Raw genomic sequence first — 19,238 nt, 5'->3', positions numbered from 1 at the left:
AAAGGTTTCCCCATATCTATAAAATGATGGGGTTGAACTAGCTTGCCTCCAAAGATCCCTTCCAGTCCAGATTTTAAATGCTCAGTAATTCTGAAGATGACTTCTAGTTTACTGGCTAGATTTCTTTCTTAAGGATCAGGCCTTAAACCAAAATCAATCGGATTCTAATTGGCCACCAGTAGGTCCTAGGCCAAGTCTATTTGGTCATTGTTTGGATCCTGATTGAAATCAGATTGAATGTAACTAGCAATCATTTCTTCTTGGGCCAGAAAACCTGAGTGTCTCAGTCAAACTAAGACCTTAGCTTAAAAAGGCCAATTTCATCCAGGGCCATTTTCAGTCGTCCTGATCTATATCTGATCACTGACCCACATGGTTCTGGAAAAGAAAGTAAGACAGGTGGGTGACCTTGCCCAGCCCTCCCTCACTTAGATCCAATTCACTTGCAAGTTATGGCACCACCTTTCTGATGTCATGATCCTCTTCAAGAACAAAGGACAAACAACAAGAATCCATATTATAGTATAAGATCATTGATTTCAAGATCTATTATGTCATAAATGGAGAAAAGAAACAAGAATCTTGAAACATTTTAACGAGGTTGTTTTGGTTTTTTTTTTTTTTTCAATTTCAAAAACTATTACAAATGCATTAAATAAATTTGGCTTTAATGAGGTAACTAAACATCACTAATACCCTTTGAGGATAAACCAGGCACTTTGCAGCCAGAAATTCCTAACCAGATTTCAGAAACCTATCTATGGACATTTCAGCAAATGTCTTCCCAGTGTCTCACCTGAGTTCCATACCTCATGACTAAGATGATTCCAATTCCTTCTTCTGCCCATCCTCCTCCCCCTCCTCCACAGAACCCTATATCTTTTTTTGAACTTTTATGGCTGCCCTGAAATGGCTCAAAGTGGGCAGCATTAGACTAGAGAGTTAAGAAGTTCAATGCTGAATTTCTAAAGGTTGTTTCATGTTGCCTGTGGCTAACCAGCTTTTGGTGCTAATGAGGTAATAAAAGGCAGAGCCATGATCTAAAACCAGGTCTTCAGACTCAAAAACCAAATTCAATACTTGAGAATAAAAAAAGATGAACAAAGCATTCGGCCTTCTGTAAAGAAACTTTCAGGCCAGTAAGGCCCCAAACCAGATAGCTATGAGAAAAGGGTCAGACATGGTAAATGCGATGAGAGAGGGTGAGGAGTGATGCTCATCTACCTTTGATAACAAACTCATCACCAAGGAAAATAAGTTGACCTCAGGAGGGGGTCAGTCCAGAGAGATGATCTTTACTATCCCTTCTAGACCAAAATTTAACTAGAGATCACTTCTCTGTGAATTTCTCAATTACCTCATCTGTAAAATTAGGGACTTGGGCTGGATGACCTCTGGTGATAATCTTGAATCCATGATTAAAAGATCCTATGACTAGATTTTCCTTCTATGGACTTCGGTTTCCTCCAATGTAAAAAGAGAAGATTGAACTAGATAATTTCTAAAATCCATTCTAATGCAAATTCTTACAAATGTTCATTAACTGAATTAATTGAATGAATTAACAAGTAGAATCACAACTCAAAGTCTCTGCCCTCAAGAGCCACATCTTTTATGGTTGGGGAAAAAACACCCCCAAACAAGCACACCTGGCTAAATCATGATAGCCAGTAGATCTAGAAATGCTTACTTCAGCCTGGATAAATGCCACAAATCTAAAAGAGAGAGAGACTTCCCGTGGCTTTTTAGACATCCCTATAAAGATAATTTCAAAAACAGAGGGCAGGACTGTGTACTTTAGATTAGGAAGGTGTTTTAGGAATGATCCCCCCTATTAACCATGTTCACACTGATTTAAAGTTAGAAAGGATTTCAGAACTCATCTAGTCCAACTCTCTCATTTTACAGATGAGGAACACAGGTCCAAGGAAAATAAATGTCTTAGCTAGATGACAAATGACAGTGATGGAACCAGGACCAAAATCCAGGCCCCTTGGCTAGATTCATCTTCCAATGTTTTCATATGCCTACAGAACCCTATTCAGTCTTCAGGGATTGTCTGAGATAACATCACAGTTCAAGACAGAAGAAAATGCTGAGCATCTATACACAAACAAAGAATCTCCATCTTGAATTGTAGTGTTTTGGTTGGTTTTCTGGACCAGCCTTTATTTCAGCAGATTAATCACCACCAGAATAGCCAGGGATAAAATCCAAATTCTTTATTATCTCCTTCATAGTCTAGTTTCCTTGCCTGGGGCCCAGACTAGCTTTCTTCCAGGCCTTCTGGAGTCTTGGTTTCATGAAGAAGCAAAGGAGGAGCCTGCCTCCACAGTGTGTAAGATGGAGTGAATCTCTTTTCTTAGCTCTGAGAGCTTGAGCTCCTACCTCCAGTCCTCTGTCTTCTCCGAGTCTGACCCTCACTGAGTTATATGCTCGATTATAATTAGATCGTTTACAATATACTGCATATAAACTAATCATTATATCACTAGGGAATCATTTGTGGAAAGATTAAATCAGTCATACTGAACTAGAGAACTATTAATCACTATGCTAAACTAGATAACAACTGTCTTATCAGTTCCACTGACTTTAACACTTTGTAAGAATCCTTATTTCAAATACGGAATTCTGGCCCATAACATTGAATGCCACCAAAAAAAAGTCAGCTGTGGCTCAGGGAGGAGTGTTTCAGAGTCTCTTGAGATTTATGATTTCTTTACTTAGAATTCTTACATAGCTCCTTGTCTGGCGTTCAAAGCCCTCTAAAATGTATTTCAAGTTTTATTTCATAATACTTCCCTGCTATGTGCTTGCACTTCAGGTTAATTATCATTGCTTGTATTACCCAGCACTCAAGTCATTATGACTGCTTAAAATATTCACTCCATCTGAAATGGCCTTCTACTTTCAGCATCTCTGCCTGTTAGAGTCTTCCATCAAAGCCAAATTCAAATGCCATTTCCTCCATAAAGTCTTCTCTGTTACTTTCAATTGGGAACAAGTTTTCCTTCCCTAGATCGACCATTATCCAATGGAATATTATATTGTTATTTGGTTATATGTCCTGTCTTGGCTGCTAAATTTTGATTTCCTAAAAGAATGTGTTTAGTAATCTTTATATTTTCTCCTTCAGTCTTCCATATGATCCTTGGCACAAAGCATGATAAACATTTGTTGGATGAATAAAGAAAAACCTGTATAATACATGTTAAATGGTTTAATGCTGAGATGTGCCTAAATTAAACAGTCACATTAATTCAACAAACATATGAGCATCTTCTCTGTTCTCCTATGAAAATATGATGATAGTGTTACAGTACACTATGGCCTACTAAAGATATCTTCATCCCTTTAAAATCGTCCCAGGGCTTAGCTCAGTTCCCAGAATCTCTACCACACGGACCAAACACACTAATCACTTCAGAGATTCATGAAGTTTCTCAGGGGAGTAAGTTTATGCCTCTAGTGTCCTATCTGTATAACTTAGAATATAAGCCCTGGGGGCAAAAACTATACCTTCTACATCCAAAGAGAATGCTTGGCAAACAAACCTTCAACTCCAGGCAGATCACATTTAGTTAGCTTCAGTGGAGAAATTATGAGGGTATTTTCATCCTTTGTGATCTATCTCCCTTCCCCAAAGGTGAGGTTTGAGTACCAAGATGTAAACTAGGTATTATCTGAATCTCAAAAGTCCCAACATTTCAAAAACAGTCTTCTGTTTTCCATTGCCCAGAAAGGGTCAGGGGAAGTTTTGTTTTGGGCAGTACCTCTCCCCCTTACCTCTAAAGCTGTTTTCTAACCTTTCCCCTCCGTGTCACTTACATTGGCATCTAATTCAATGTCAGTATTTTGTAGGTGAGAAACTTAAGTCCAGCAGAAGATAAGGAGTTTGGCTTGTCCAAGATCATGAAGTTCAAGTACTCTCTCTACCACAGTATTTTTTCCTTGACTTGCAATAGTGACTAATAACAGCTTAAAGTGGGAAAGAAAATTTTAACAAAAAAACAAAGTCCTAAGCCAAAGGGATGAAGCTCTCCAGGGAAATGGCAGGCACAAGTCCATGATAAAGCATGGGTGGGAGTGGAGGTGGAATAAGGGAACCTTGCCAAGAACACAGAAATCCTGCCACTAGCTTAAATCTCAGCCCTAACATCCAACGATTGCCTGTATGAGACTGGTGGGACAAAGGGAAAATAATCAGACCACTGTCCCTTAGCCCAATCTGATGCAGCCTCAGTAGGGAGAAAATCACAAGATTGTGAGAACCTTAAAGGTCAACAAGTCAAAATGCTTCCTTTTACATAGGAAAGTGAGATCCCCCAAAGTGAAAAGACTTATTCAAAGTCACTCAAGTTAAGTGGCAGGGCAGGAGTTACATCTAGGCTCTGTGACTGCAAGGCAAGCACTTTTTGTTAAGTAGGTGATAGGAGATGTGGTCAGACTGAAGCCATAATCACTCTCATGATGTGAATATGAATCTGTCTTCTATTGTGGTCCACTATCCTTTCCACACTGAGTCAGAAAGGAATCTCATATCAATAGCCCATTCTTTTATCTGTTAAGAAGCCATTTAATTCTATGTCATGTTACTTGGTCCTTTGTATCTCCAACATTTTTAAGCTTTCTCATTTAAGAGAGTGTTTATATGGACAGAGGTAGCTACACCCAGAGAAGAAACACTGGGAAGTGAATGTAAATTGTTAGCACTAATATCTGTCTGCCCAGGTTACATGTACCTTCAGAATCTAATGCTTATTGTGCAACAAGAAAATGGTATTTACACACATGTATTGTATCTAGGTTATGTTGTAACACATGTAAAATGTATGGGATTGCCTGTCATGGGGGAAGGGAGTGGAAGGAGGGGGGGATAATTTGGAAAAATGAATAAAAAATAAATAAAAAAAAAGAGAGTGTTTATGACATATTGAGGTAAGTCTTCTGAATGAAAATTGTAGTTATCCATACTGATTTCAAACTTCCTGAATAATAACCTACACAAGGACCAACTTTTTCAATTTAAGAATTATGCAGACATCAAATATCTATTATGTGTGTTTGATAGTCAAGATGTAGAGGGAATCAACATATATATTTGTATATATATGCATATATACATACACATAGACCAGAGTGACTCCCTAAGGGACAGGTAGGCAAAGGGTATGAACAGTTCTCAAAAAAAGAAATGTATGATATTAACAATCTTATGAAGGATTGCTCCAAATCAATGATCACAGAGAAATTAAAGATCAAAACAACTCTGAGGTTTAAATCACACTCAGAAAACTGGCAAAGATGACAACAGATGGAAATAGTCAATGCTGGAGCAGCGGTGGGAAGATAGGCACCATGAGAGCAGCTGTTAATTGGTCTAACTATTCTGGGAAGCAAATTGGAATTATGCATTTAAATAATGTATAAAATGGCCATATTCTTTGTCCCAGAGATCTCATTTCTAGGCATATATCTTCAAAGAAGTCAAAAACAAAAATAAAAGTCCTGTATATGCCACAATATTCACAGCAGTGGTGGCAAAGAACTAGAAACAGAGTAGGTGTTGGATTGGAAAGTGGATTAAACGGAAAATGGATAAATAAATTGTGGTATATGAAAGTTATGGAATGTTTCTGAGATTTAAGAAATTATGACTATGAAAATACAGAGCAGCATGGTTAGATATAATATGAATTGAAGCAGAGTGAAGAACCAGAAAAATAGCATACAAAAGTGTGAGAAATGAATGGGCATTTGTTTGGTTTCCACAAGTTGTGAAAGTTTAATTGGAGAAATAGGACTTGAATTGGAGGGTTAAAATCCACAGGGACATCAGAGTGTGGAAGTTATCTGGAAGTTATCTCCCCCAAAAGAAAGTAAGAATGGAAGCTTCTTGGGAGTGGGGACTGGATTGAGTGGGAAACACCCTACCCTGTTAAGCATTTGATAGCATCAAGCTTTCTCACCTTACAATTTTAGAAACTGTACTTTAGGATAAAAAGGAATAAAATAAATAAATAATAGAAAGTAAAAAGGAACTGCCCCTTAATTCATGTGAGTGTGTGTCTCTCTTTCTCAAACCATGTTTTTGTATGTCAGAGACTAAACATCCTTTCTCATGAGAAAGAAATAAACTTTTTTCTGCACTCATACTTGGACTCCTGAATGTTATTGGTCATTACCATCCCCCTAGGTATGAGAGGAAGAAGAGGAAGAAGGAAGAGAAGGAGGAGAAGGAGAAGGAGGAGGAGGGGGAGGAAGTATCTATAATTTAGAGATACAAGTCAAATATAAGACATGGAGTGAAAGGCTAGGTAACTGAGGATATATAGAAGAATGACAAGTTTTTATAAGAATACTGTGTCAAGAAGACCAAGGCCAAAATGATCAGATGCTCAAGGCAAATACTAAAAACCCAAAGAAGGGTTTTTGAAATACAAACAAACAACAACAATAACAAAAACCAAAGCAGGGAAGGGATGATCAAGAAGATATTTGGAGCTGAAGGGAAGATACTTGATAATAGGTATAATTAATCAACTCCAATTTTGCTTTTGTTTTCTTTCCTGGAGAATAAAAAGATTCAGAGAGGAAATTCAAACAATGTTGGAAGGGATTTTATAGGAATCTGAGTCTATGCCTTTTATTTTACAGATGAAGAAACTGAGGGCCTGAGAAGCTAAGTTACTGGTGTAAGGATCACATAATCAGTAAATATATAAGATAAAATTTATTTTTAAGTTTATTTTTTAATTAATTTTTTAAAATTAAAGCTTTTTACTTCAAAATATATGCAGAGAGAATTTTCAATATTCATCTTTGCAAAACCTTGTGTTCTAATTTTTTTCCCTTCCTTTCACCCTATCTCTTCCCTAGATGGCAAGTAATCCAATATATTAAACATGTGCAATTCAAGAAAGAAAATGTAAGCAAACAACAATAAAAAAGGTGAAAATGCTCTGCTGTGATCCACATTCAATTCCCACAGTGTTCTCTCTGGGTACATCTGGCCCTCTCCATCATAAGACCATTGGAATTGGCCTAAATCTAAAGATTCTAGAGGAAGTGGGAAAAAACTCCCCTAGAACCTTCTCTCCCCAGGCTAAACATGGGTAAATCCTCCAATTAATTCTTATATGTCATGAAATTAAAGCTCTTTACTATCCCATTCCCCTCCTCTGGACATTTTTCAACATTTCCAATACTAACAATGTCCTTCTTAAGCTATGAGGTATAGAAGTGAACACAACACTTCAAATGAGGGCTGACAAAGGCTAAATTCAGTGGGATTGTCACCTCTCTTGTCACAGAAGGAACTAACACAGACCAAGACAGCATTAACTCTTTTGGTTGCTACATCACCCAACTGATTTATATTAAGCTTCTACTTACCTAAAACTCCCAATCTTTCCATATCTCTACTATCTTGTACTTCTGAAGCTGATTTTATATTTGTCATGTGTTATATTTGTTTAACTTTATCAGATTCAATCCAAGATTCTAACCTGTAAAGACCCTTTTGAAGCCTGTCTATCATACAAGTTGGGTAACCCTTCTACATTTGTGTCATCTTCAAATCTGATTTTAGTATATATCATGCATGGTTTTATTGAAGTCACTGATAAAAATGTTAAACAATATAGGGCTACCAGGATGATTTCAGAGAGACTTGGAAAGACCTACATGAATTAATGCTAAGGGAAATGAGCAGAACCAGGATATCATTATATACAGCAACAAGACTATATGATGATCAATTTTGATGCACATGGCTCTCCTCAACAATGAGGTGATACAAACCAGTTCCAATTGTTCAGTGATGAAGAAAGCCATCTGCACCCAAAAAGAGGACGTGGGAGCTATGTGGGCTACAATATAGCATTCTCACTCTTTCTGTTATTGTTTGCTTACATTTTGTTTTCTTTCCCAGTTTTTTCCCTTTTTGATCTGATTTTTCTTATGCAGCAAGATAACTGTATAAATATGTATATCTACATTGGATTTAATATATATTTTAACATATTTAACATGAATTGGGCTACCTGCCATCTGGGGAGGGGATAGGGGAAGGAAGGGATAATTTGGAACAGAAGGCTTTGCAAGGGCCAATGCTGAAAAATTACCCATGCATGTGTTTTGTAAATTAAAAGCTTTAATAAATAAAAATAAATAAATAATTTTTTGGAGAAAAAAACAGATTCCAGGAGGATTCTACTGGAGATCTCCATATATATTTGTGGAGCCACTGTCACTGATCTCTAAGACTAGAAAATGGAAGATGACAATTGTCCTGATTTTCAAAAATGGGGAAAAAGTGTAAACTATAGGCCACCTCGATTGACTTCAATTCCTTGCAAAATTCTAAAATATTAACTAACTGGTTAATGAAAAATGCAAAAAGGAAGCAATTACCATAAGTTTCTAGCAAATCGTCCTCAAGAACAGAATAGTTCATACCAGACTACCCTAATTTTTGGGGGGGGGAAGGTGAAATAGCAGAGTTGCAAAAGGATGTAAGAAAGTGGGCAGGGTTATCAGACTAGTAGATCAGAAGGGTGTCATAGCTATAGTTTATCTAGGTTTTAGAAAAAGCATTTGGCAAAGTCTATCATGTTATTTTTGTGTATAAGATGAAGGGGTTATATGGTAAACAAGGGTAGAATTTTTTGAATCACTGGACCCCAAAAGTATTTACTAATAATTTTATATTAAATTGAAAAGGAATTTGTATTGGAAAGTCCCAAAGATTTTTTTTTCTTGATCCTAAGCCATTTAATATTTTTACCAATTACTTAGATAACAGCATACTTATCAAATTTGCAAATGATAAGAATGACATCAAGTTTCTTTCACATTCTGTCTGGGAAGGGATTCTTAACTAAATCAAGAACAGAAAAGCCCACAAAAGATAAGTAGACTGTTTTGACTACAATTTAAAGTTTTTGAACAAATAAAATACAGGAAGACAGAAATAGAAGAGATGTTATGGTGGGGAAAATTTTTGTGCCAAATATCACCAATAAAAGGCTGATATCCAAAATATATGAGGAATTAACACAAATCTAAAACATCATGTACTAGTCTTTTAAAAGAGTATAGTAATAGATAGCTTTTAAAAGATTAATTAGAAATTTAAAATGACATCTGAAAACATGCTTCAAATAATTAACAGAAAGATAAATGCAATTTTTTAAAACTCTGAGGTTTCAATTCACAAGATGCAAATTAGCAAAGATATTTTTTAAAAAGGGAACAATTAACATAAGATCATCTTCATGAAGACAGGAGTACCAATATTCTAATGAGCAAGATTAAGAAATGATCCCAAGCATTCTGGATATCAATTTGGAACTATGCAAGAAAAGTGACTATACTGTTCTTATCCTGTGACACATCAATCCCACTGTTGAATATATAAAAATCAAAGACAGAATCAAAGGTCAATGTATATTCAAACATCCTTTTCCTCATAGTGAAGAATTATAAACAAAGCAGGTGTTTGCTTATCAGTTGTGGAATGATTTAAAAAATAAACCTATGTCATAGAAATATGATTGAATATTACTGAACAGCAAGAAATGATAAATGTGAGAAATTCAGAAAGACAGGAAGACATATATGAACTGATTCAGTGAGAAGTAAGGAAATAATATAAACATGTAAATGGGGCAATCAACAACAACAACAACAACAAAAATGCAAAACTGTGCAACTGGAAAAAAAAATGAAGATCCTAGAGAACAGATAAATATTCCTTCTCCTCCTTCCTGCTCTTATTCCCTACAGAAAAGTGAACTCTAATGACAGAATATTCTGTATACTGGTAGATGTTGTTACTATATCAAATGATTTTGCTGAATTGCTTTCCCTTGTCACAGTGAGGGACTTAGTCTGGAAGAGCAGATTGAAATGGCTGTAATGCTAAGACAAATTACATTAATAAAGGGGGGAAGAGAAGACTAGTTCATTCTATCTTGCCTAGGCTAGATTAGCACAGCAATTTGACTTGCTCCATTTCTGACTTGTATGATTTGTCCTTTCTTAGGCAACTGGTTCCCCCAACTCTCAACTCTTCCATGAGGCAGAGGGAGGGAATAGGAACTTACAGTATTTTTGCTGAATTTGGTGCAATCATTTTTAGTTCTATTGCAGTTCAGAATTACTTAGCTCAAATATCCACCAGCCTCCTCCTGCCTATCCAACAGGGAATATATAGCCAATTGCCCCCACCACCTAGCTTCTTTTTTCCACTATACTGGATTTTTTTTTCAGATGGCACACGCTTAAAGCTAACACACCAGATAAGAAAGTCAGATTGGAAAGATCTTTATATAGGACACTGGACTGAATCTAAGATCATGAAATTTTATTGGGATAAAAGTCTACATGATTTCAAAAATCTGTTTCACAACTATAAAACATATATTTTATATATGTTTTATATAAAATATATGAAACTCTGTCTTATGAAAGTATATCTGAAAAAAAGATCTGAGCATGTTAGTGGACTGCAAGCTCAGTACAAGTCAATAATGTGATGGGGAACAGGAATACTTATTGAACTTACAATTTCATTGGAGGATTACTTGATGAAAAAAGCCCCCTTTCCTAATGCAAGTTGGCATTTTCTATGTAATTTATAGATTAAGAGAGTTGCTTAGATTATTGAGAGGTAAGGTGACTTAGAGTTACAGAGCCAAGTCATGTTAAAAGGTCAGACTTGAATTCAGGTCTTGAGAGCTTCAAGGCTTGCTCTTTAGACACTATACTAGTAGTATGGCATGACAGTTTAAAAAGCTAATATAGGTTTAGGAGGATTTAATAATCTCAAAGTTCTCTGCTGCAGTCAAGTTAGCTCTGAAATATTGTGCTTAATTATGAGCACAGTTTAGGAAGAACATTGTTAAAAGTGAAGAAGATCCAAAAGAAGGTTCCCCTGATAGTAAAGGTCCTTGAGATCAATTCTTATTGAGGACTGACTGAAGAAAACGGGAATTTCAAATGGAGAAAACATTACTGAGGGAGGATGTGATCTTTAAATATAGAAGGGCAGTCATATCAAAAAAAAAAAAAAAAGAAAGAAATAGATTTATTCTTCAGAGATAAAAAAATCTGAGAGCAGTGAGGGAAAACCCCAGAAATTGACTGAAGCTATAATAAGAAAAATCAAATATGGAAAAGAATGCCTCCAGAGGCAGAAGGCTTCCCCTCACTAGAGCTCTACAAGCAAAGGCTGGATGGTCACTTGTCACAGAGATTGAAAAAAGGATTCTCTTTCAGGTAAGGTTCCAACCAGAGCCTTCTGTGCTCCCTTCAAGCCTAGAGCTTCTCTTTGTCCTCAAATACTTCTGTTTTCAGGAGCCCAAAGTCTTGCTTATAAAACAAGATCTATATAATGTAGTCCAGGAAGATCAGAGGAGATCTTTATTTAACAGAGGTTTTTTTGTTTTGTTTTTTGTTTTTTCAAGACTCTGGATTCTCCTACTTGTGGTCTTTATGCTAAAAAAGAAATTTCTAAATACCATGATACTATATCTTGTGTCTAAACAGCACATTTCTCAACTGTATTCAAGCATCCTTTGCAGAATTTTTTTCTGCTAAGTAGTCAGAATTTCACAGTATTTCTGGGTAACAAAATAGCAGAGACTAATCAATATAAGAAGTGTTTGGCTAAAGGGGATCTTTAGCTTAGAAAAGAGTAGACTTAGGAAGAATATCATTATCAGTTTAGCTAGCATTTATATGTTATATATAGATGCCAAAGGCACACAATGAATAGAGAAGTGGACCTAAAACCAAAAGGATTTTGGTCTCTTGGTTTGTTTTCTTTCTCTTCTTTTCTCCTCTCTTCCTCCTCTCAATCCATCCTCTCCTTGAATCCTTTTGGCTACAGAGAATTCACTATCTCACAAAGTAGATCATTCTCCTATGAAGCTATCCAGAATCTGTTATTTGGCTGTTATTAGAAGGCACTTCTGCACCAATAATCCCCAATCCATCTCCATCCAATTGGCAATCATTGGTCTTATCTCTGTTCCCTGAAGCTACAGTAGAAAAATCTGCCTTTTCTACAGTCCTTCAGAAAGGAGAGTCACTTAACCTCTGTTTACCTCAGTTTCCTCAACTGTAAAATGCAGATAATAATAGCTCCTACCTCTCAGAGTTATTATGAGGTTCAAATTATTTGTAAAACAAGTAACACGGAGCCTGGATCATAGGGTTTTTGTTGATGTTTGACTTTATTCTGTGACCCCATTTGGGGTTTTCTTGGCAGATACTGGAATGGTTTGCCATTTCCTTCTCTAGCTCATTTTGCAGATGAGGAATTGAGGCAAACAAGATTAGGTGACATGCTCAGGGTTGAGGCCAGATTTTTTGGTCTTCCCTTTTTCTCCCTAACACATTATGATGAACTAGAATCCCTAAACCAGAAATGCACTTATAGAAAAATAAAATAAGTCAGGAAAGATGGAAGAATCAGGAAACATGTGGACAACTTTAGGAGGCCTGTATCCTATGGTTTAAGGACAACTGTCAAAAATGACACTGATTGTGGGACTTCACCTCAAAACTGTGGCAGTAGCCTACCCTAGCTAAAATCTGGTTCAAAATTCACCTTCTTCAGGAAGGCTTCTCTGATCAATCTCACACTGTCCCTGAAACTCTCCCACCAACACACACACACACACACACACACACACACACACACACACACACACACACACACACCCTTTAATCTGCCATCCTGTACCACCATGCATTTCATTCACAGCAAATTATGGTATCCTTTTCTCCCTGTATCATTTTCAATCTTCTTAATGGAAAGAGCAAGAGAGAGAAAATCCCAAATTAAGGCCCAAGGGTGGCTAGGTAATATTGTAACATTGCCAAGATCACACAATGAGTCAGCAATAAGACTAAGAGCTGGCCAATTCCAATCTTTTCAATTCTAACTACCATGGCCTCAGTCACAAAGCAGCAGGACTTCCATATATTAGCTTATTACCTTATCAAACAATAAAGAAATTCTGTTCTATGTAGAGCTTTTACATAGGCTGCATTTCACTTATCTTTAAATCCTTTGTTCTCAAACCTATTGTTTTAGATTCTCCCTCCATCTGGACTACTCTTCTCTTTCACCAAATTCATGTTTTGAATTTCAATAAATAAATAAGCTTATTACAAGGGGCAATAACCTGGGCTATGGCTACCATGAAAATAAGCTGTCAAGGGTCAGAGAACTGAGTTTTACAATTGAAATTTCAAAGAGATTCATATCTAAATGCAGACATATAGCAATATATCATGAAACTTCCAGAGACTGCCCTCCTCACCACCCCCATCTCCTTGGATAGGGCAGACTGCCCCAGGCTGCAGAGGGAAACCATCCCCAGTCTAAGGTGGGCTGGAGTCGGGTAGACAGAGGGGCCAGTGAGTAGGTTGATTCATGCCAAGGTCTCCTTGAGGCACTAGAGCTCTCAAGGTCACACAGAGGTGGTGCAAGGGTCAAACCAACCATGACTGGGAGCTGTCACACTCGCACCCAAATGTGTGTCTGTGGGGAAACATAAGCTTCCATGTCAAAACTGACATACATATTGATTCCACCACTTTTTTCTCCTATACACCCACATGTATGTAAACTGACTATCTCAACTGTTTTTCCACTTTACTAATTTTCTGGCCCAAATGCCCTGCCTAAGGGAAAAAAGCATAGCATGGGAAAAAAAGGCACCGAGGAAAAGGGATGGGATCTATATACAGCAAACAGTAAGTAAGCCAGTTTGGCTGGGGCACAGTAGGTATGAAGGGGAATAAGTAATGTGTAATTAAACTAAAAATGTAGGCTGGAGTTTCAATCCCAAAAGAAACAAAAGTTTGTATCTGATCCCAGACCCACTGTAGTTTCTTGAGCAAGGAGGTGACATGGTCAACCAATTAAGATGCTATTCCAGTGAAATGGGGTGGTAGCCATGTAAACTGAAAGAAGGGAGTAGAACTAAAATATGTTCTAGAGATAGAACTACCAGGTCTTGTCAATTAATTGGATATAAGGGGTGAGCAAAGGGAAGAGACAGGATGAATGTCAGGTTGCAAACTCGAATGAGGAGGAAGAATAGTATCTTTGCCTTAAATAGGGAAGTTCATTAAAAGGATGGCTTAGAGGGAAAAGTCAATGAAGTTTGTTCTAAACTTGTTGAGGAAAAGATCCTAAAGGCAGGTGACAATGCAGGGCTGGAGTTAAGGAAGAACAGGGGTAGTCAATTATTAAAGATTATGTTCTCTGTTCACCACAATTCTCAACCTGAGGGTTTATTTAATTGACCTCAGAAGATATTAGCATAACTATGAGTATGAAGGAAACATTTTGATCTTTAGCCTTGGAAACAAAGAATTGACATAACCCTAACATTGTTACATAGTCGGACACATAGTGAAAACAGTTGGCTTCGGTTACACAGACAAGCCACCAGGTTGAGAAGAGGAGTCACATTCATCTCATTTTCTACTCACACAGAACACTAAGCGGTCGCTAACTTGTGTGGTATAATTCACTTTGCACAATAAGTGTGTCTACATTTTTATGAAAATCAAATTCAATCTTAAATTCAACAGGGACTTCCAGTACTTAAAGGAACTCCGAGTTCTTCTCTAAAGTGGGTGAATCTCCCTAAGTAATGTCAAAATTGACATGTAACAACTCCACCACTTCTTTCGCTTATGCACACTCCGGTATGGACCTAAGACTAACCCACCCAACTATAGTCCTTCCGGTTTTCTGCCCGAGCTGGCAGAGGCGGGGACTGCGGAGGGTCTCCCTGTCCAGGGCAGCTCCCATCCACTCCCGGGCCGCGCAGCACAGGCAGCCGCCACGCCACTGCTGTGTCACTCTCTCGTCCTGAGTTCAGCTCTTACGTGGCTTCAGCCCAGTAGCTTCCTTCCTTCCCTCCTCAGGCCCCCTAACCCCGAGCTAATCCCTCCCTGCCTGGGGCAAGAAGAGCTAGCAGATCTAGCTCCGGGAGCCGGCGAAGGGGGGAGGGGAGGCTCACTCCGAGGGCGAAGACGGGAGTGAGGGGTGAGGCAGCTCCGCTCTCCGAGGATCACGAGGGGTGGAGTAGGGGGCCGGTCAGTTACAGTTTAGACCCCTAACCACCAAGACACTCATTCCAATGCTATTCGGTTTCATGCCTTCCTCCCCACCCCCATGTTCCCTTGGGTAGGGCAGGCTGCCCTAGGTTGCGGAGGGGAACCATTACCAGGCTAAAATGAGCTGGGCTCGCTGGACAGAAGGACCATCGAGTGGGTTGATTCATGCCAAGTTCTGCTTAAGGCACTGAAGCTCTCAAGGCCGGCTTGCGCTCTCACAGAGTGGTGGTGCAAGGGTCAAACCAACCATGACTGAGAGTTGTCACACTGGCACCCAAGCGCGTGCCCATGGGGATCCAGAGTGCACCTTCACACACACACAGCCTCACGCCCCCACCCCACCCCCTTTCCATAGAGAGCTCCTCCGGCTAGGGAACACGTTATGGTTATATCGTGTGTATCCAGGGTGTCTCTTCCTGCACGCACATAAGATAAACCAAACGTACCTTTCCCTGAAAACCCCTAGGAACTCTCTTTCTCCTATCTACCGAATTTGTGTACCTACAGATACACAAGAAGCATAATGGGGGTGTGGGCAAACATAGCTCTTCTAATTAGGCTCTCATTAATATATTTGAAGGAGTCAGTTTTTTCTTGTTTCAAGTGATAATACACTCCTAATTGGATCGCACACTCCTTATTACAACTTAGTGTATGATCTCCCCCCTCCTCTCCATTACTGGTGTGCACAGAAACAGCCAAGAGAGAGAAGGGGGAAAGGATCTCGTTAATTAAGGTAATAGGATGCACGTTGCTGCCAACCAGTCCTCATCCCTCATTCCACCTCATACTTACATCCCCCACACCCCAATTTCTAAGGGAAGCGCACAAGCTTAAAATTCGACTGAGCCAAACACTGGTAAATTAGGCAGGTTCCTAGTTCAAAAAAAAAAAAAAAAAAAAAAAAAGGAATTTGCATCAAATGGTCCTATGTGGCCAGGATTAAGCATAAATATAAACAAAGCAGGTCTCCAGGGATAGGCATCAATCAACATAAAAGCTCCTCATTCATCACCGTCCAATTCACTCTCCCCTCCAACACCCCTAAGCCCCCTCCCCCAATCTCTGATCAAAGAGGGAAGGCTGAATGGTATTATGGCGATTTATCTAATTATCACTGATTGACTAATTTATTAACACAGAACACACAGTGGACGTGTCAAGTCAGTCACCACGGGGAGCTCTATCTCGCTTCTTTTCTCCTCCCAGCCCAACAACTAAGAACCTTGTGTTTCATTTCTCTAGGACAAGATTATGTGGCAGCGATGCAAATCAAAATAAAATAAATGGCAACCGCCGAGTAGGATGCCAAAGGCTCAGACGGAATTCATGGACTAGGCTTTCTTCTCGCCCGCCCCCTTCCCTTTTAAAATCCAGAGCACCCAGTGGATTCCCTGCGGAGGGAGCTGCAGTCTAGACGACGTGCAATCGATCCACAGACACATCCGTCCACCCGCGAGAGCGAGACAGGAAAGGCGAACACATACACAAGCACATAGAGAAAGAAAGAAAAGCAGATTGAAAATAAACTCCCCGGGAGGGAAGTGGAGACTGACAGTGGGGGGGAGGGGGGACCTCAACCCCGAACCCAGCACCTATCACTTAGCCCTGGTTCCCGTTCCCTATCCGCCACCCTTCATCTCACCCTCCCCCCCCCAATACCTCAACATCAGAGAGCCCAAACAGCTGCAAGTTTGGCGTTAAGACGGCGACTGCTCGATGCAGCAGAAGCGGGTTCCAAAACAAAAGACAGGCGGAATGGGAGAGAAATCACGCTGCCTCCCTCCCTTCCTTTGGGTTCTAACCCAACACATGACAGCGGCTACACAGCGCGGTGCACGGACTGCCGGGGCTCCGGCTACATTCCTACAAAAAGCGCACCCCCACCCCAGCTTCGTCCTCCTCTGGGAGTCTCAAGGAACCCTCCGCCCCCCACTAGACACGGCAAAGCAAGGCAAGGAGCGAGGAGCTCGCGGCCCCCCATCCTGAGCACCTCATAGAATCGAGGGTTCCCAGGGTCCCCAGTTGCCCAGGGGGAAGCGGGGGAGGTGGATAACCGAGCGAGGTTTTGTTTCTGTTTTGGTTTTCCCCAAGTCCATCTGTATTCTCCAGCATACCATCCCCCCCTCCTCCTTCCCACCCTGGGGTCCCCGGGGCCACACCCCACAAGATGGAACGGGTCCGGCAGGAGACACTTACCTCGATTTCCCTGACTGCAGCTCCAAGGCAGAGTTGGAAGGGAAGAGGGAGGGAAAGGGAAGGGAGGGAGGGAGAGAGGCTCTGGAGATCAGATTCCTGCCTTTAATTTCACGGGTCCCGGCCCGGTTAGGGTGGGGGGGTGAGGATTTGGGTGCTGTGTAGAGGAGGAGAAGAGGGGAGGGAGGGAGGGAAGGGAAAGAGGGAGGGAGGGGTGGGTGGGGGAGGGGGTAAAGGAAGAAGGAGGAAAAAAAAAAAAAAAGGATCCCTGCTCTGACACAGGGAAAGAAAATGCAGGAGGGTGACGTCCCGGCCCCTCCTTCACCACGGGCCACGTGCAAAGACTTGAAAGGAAAGAGGGCCGCCTGGTGCCTGCTGGGAAATGTAGTCCGGCTTTCTTTCGCGGGTTCCAGGCCCTTGCACGCGCCGGGAGATCTTCGAACCGCGCCGGGAGATCTTCGAACTGCTTCGGGTTCCTCGATTTGCCCGGAGCAGTTCCCTTGCCTGGCTCCCCACTCCGGGCCCGGAAGGATGCTGGAGACCCCGAAAGAAGGGGCGTGACCAAGGGGCTAGCGAAGTACGATCCGAGTGAAGACGTAACCCGGAGCCGCGTCCTCTGCTCGAGGAGGGGCTTAAGGTGTCTCCTGTGCGCGTGTTCGACGTCAAATGAAAGCAGTCTTTGTCTAGGTATCGATGATGGGGATTGACTTTAGAGTATTGGGAAGACTCGAGTTGGAGTATGGGTCCATTACCTCCTCAGTCCGCTATTTCCGCATCTGTAAAATGGGGAGAGGGAGAACATTCCTTCCCCCTCCCCCAAACCCTCCAGACTTTACTCCAACGCCCGGTACCGGGGACCTTTCCAAATCCATCTCATCAAAATGGACCTACCTTTGTATGTGTCACCTTCCTCCAGGAGCCTGTGAGCTTCCCGAGGAGCGCGCTGTCCTCCCGCACAGCTGCGGGAGACTTCCGAGCACTCTCTAGGGAAACGTTCTAGTCTTCCCACCCGTTACTTTCAAATAGTGCCTGGAGCATAGTAGATGCTTAATAAATGTGTGTTGGATTAAAAGGAATTTGAGGAACACAAGAGGTTAGGTAATAGACGTAAAGTACTTGCCAAACCTTTAAGTACCGCATAAAAGCTAGAGATCGTTAAAATATTTTTCATTATTATTATTATGAGACGCAATTTGGTATAAGTGGATGGAGAGCCATCTTCAGAATCCAGAAGCCTTTGTTTTAAGTCCTTCCTTGGACCTATGCTGGCTCTGTGGCCTGAGGCAGGTCACTCAGGCAAATGCGTTGGTGAGAGTTTCCTAGTCTGGATAGTTGTCCATAATACTGAAATCCCAGGTCCAATCCCTATCTCTATTATTATTATTACTATGTTTTAAGGTTTTCAAAGTGCTTTGCCCAGTGTTGGTATTATTACTCCTATTTTATAGCTGAAGTAAAGTATATTATTAAATCCTGCATATGTTATAATTAAAGAGCATGAGGGCTGGCATTAGCAGGATGCTGTAATTATGTGTCCTTTCACTCCTTTATCCAGGTTAAGGAAAAGCAGCTGGAGGCCTGGATAATTCAACCATGGATAAATGCAAAAATCGGTTAATTAAATCAAATTATCGAATCACATGTTTATTGATTGCCTTCTATTGCTAAGCAACAAGTATTTATCAAGGCAGCTTGTGTAGTGAATAGAGCAGCAGATTTGGAGTCAGGAAGATGAGTTAGAAAATTCCACCTTGGACATTTGTATGATGTTAAATAAGTCACTTATTCTTTTTTTCCAGCCTCCTGTTCCTCAACTCTAAAATAGGGATAATAAAAGCAGTTTACCTCCTTGGATTCTTGTGAAGGACCAAAAGAAATAATATATGTAA

The 19,238-nt window shown here is 40.2% G+C and overlaps 1 protein-coding gene across 8 annotated transcripts in view; it reads right to left on the bottom strand.

The window, feature by feature from the left end:
* CTIF (cap binding complex dependent translation initiation factor) overlaps positions 1-17,564 on the bottom strand; it is a 486,242-nt gene extending 468,678 nt beyond the window's left edge. For 7 of the 8 annotated variants that reach the window (XM_074279342.1, XM_074279337.1, XM_074279344.1 and 4 more), the window contains exon 1: positions 17,353-17,564. The gene's annotated coding sequence lies outside the window, so the exon portion shown is untranslated. Of the gene's footprint in view, positions 1-16,815; positions 16,997-17,352 lie in introns of those variants that run through there. The other variant, XM_074279341.1, reaches the window with a different exon arrangement.
* Between the last annotated feature and the right edge of the window lie 1,674 nt (positions 17,565-19,238).

This window comes from Sminthopsis crassicaudata, chromosome 1 (assembly GCF_048593235.1).
Source record: "Sminthopsis crassicaudata isolate SCR6 chromosome 1, ASM4859323v1, whole genome shotgun sequence".
Classification (NCBI taxonomy): domain Eukaryota; kingdom Metazoa; phylum Chordata; class Mammalia; order Dasyuromorphia; family Dasyuridae; genus Sminthopsis; species Sminthopsis crassicaudata.
This window is presented reverse-complemented; position numbering and strand designations above follow the sequence as displayed.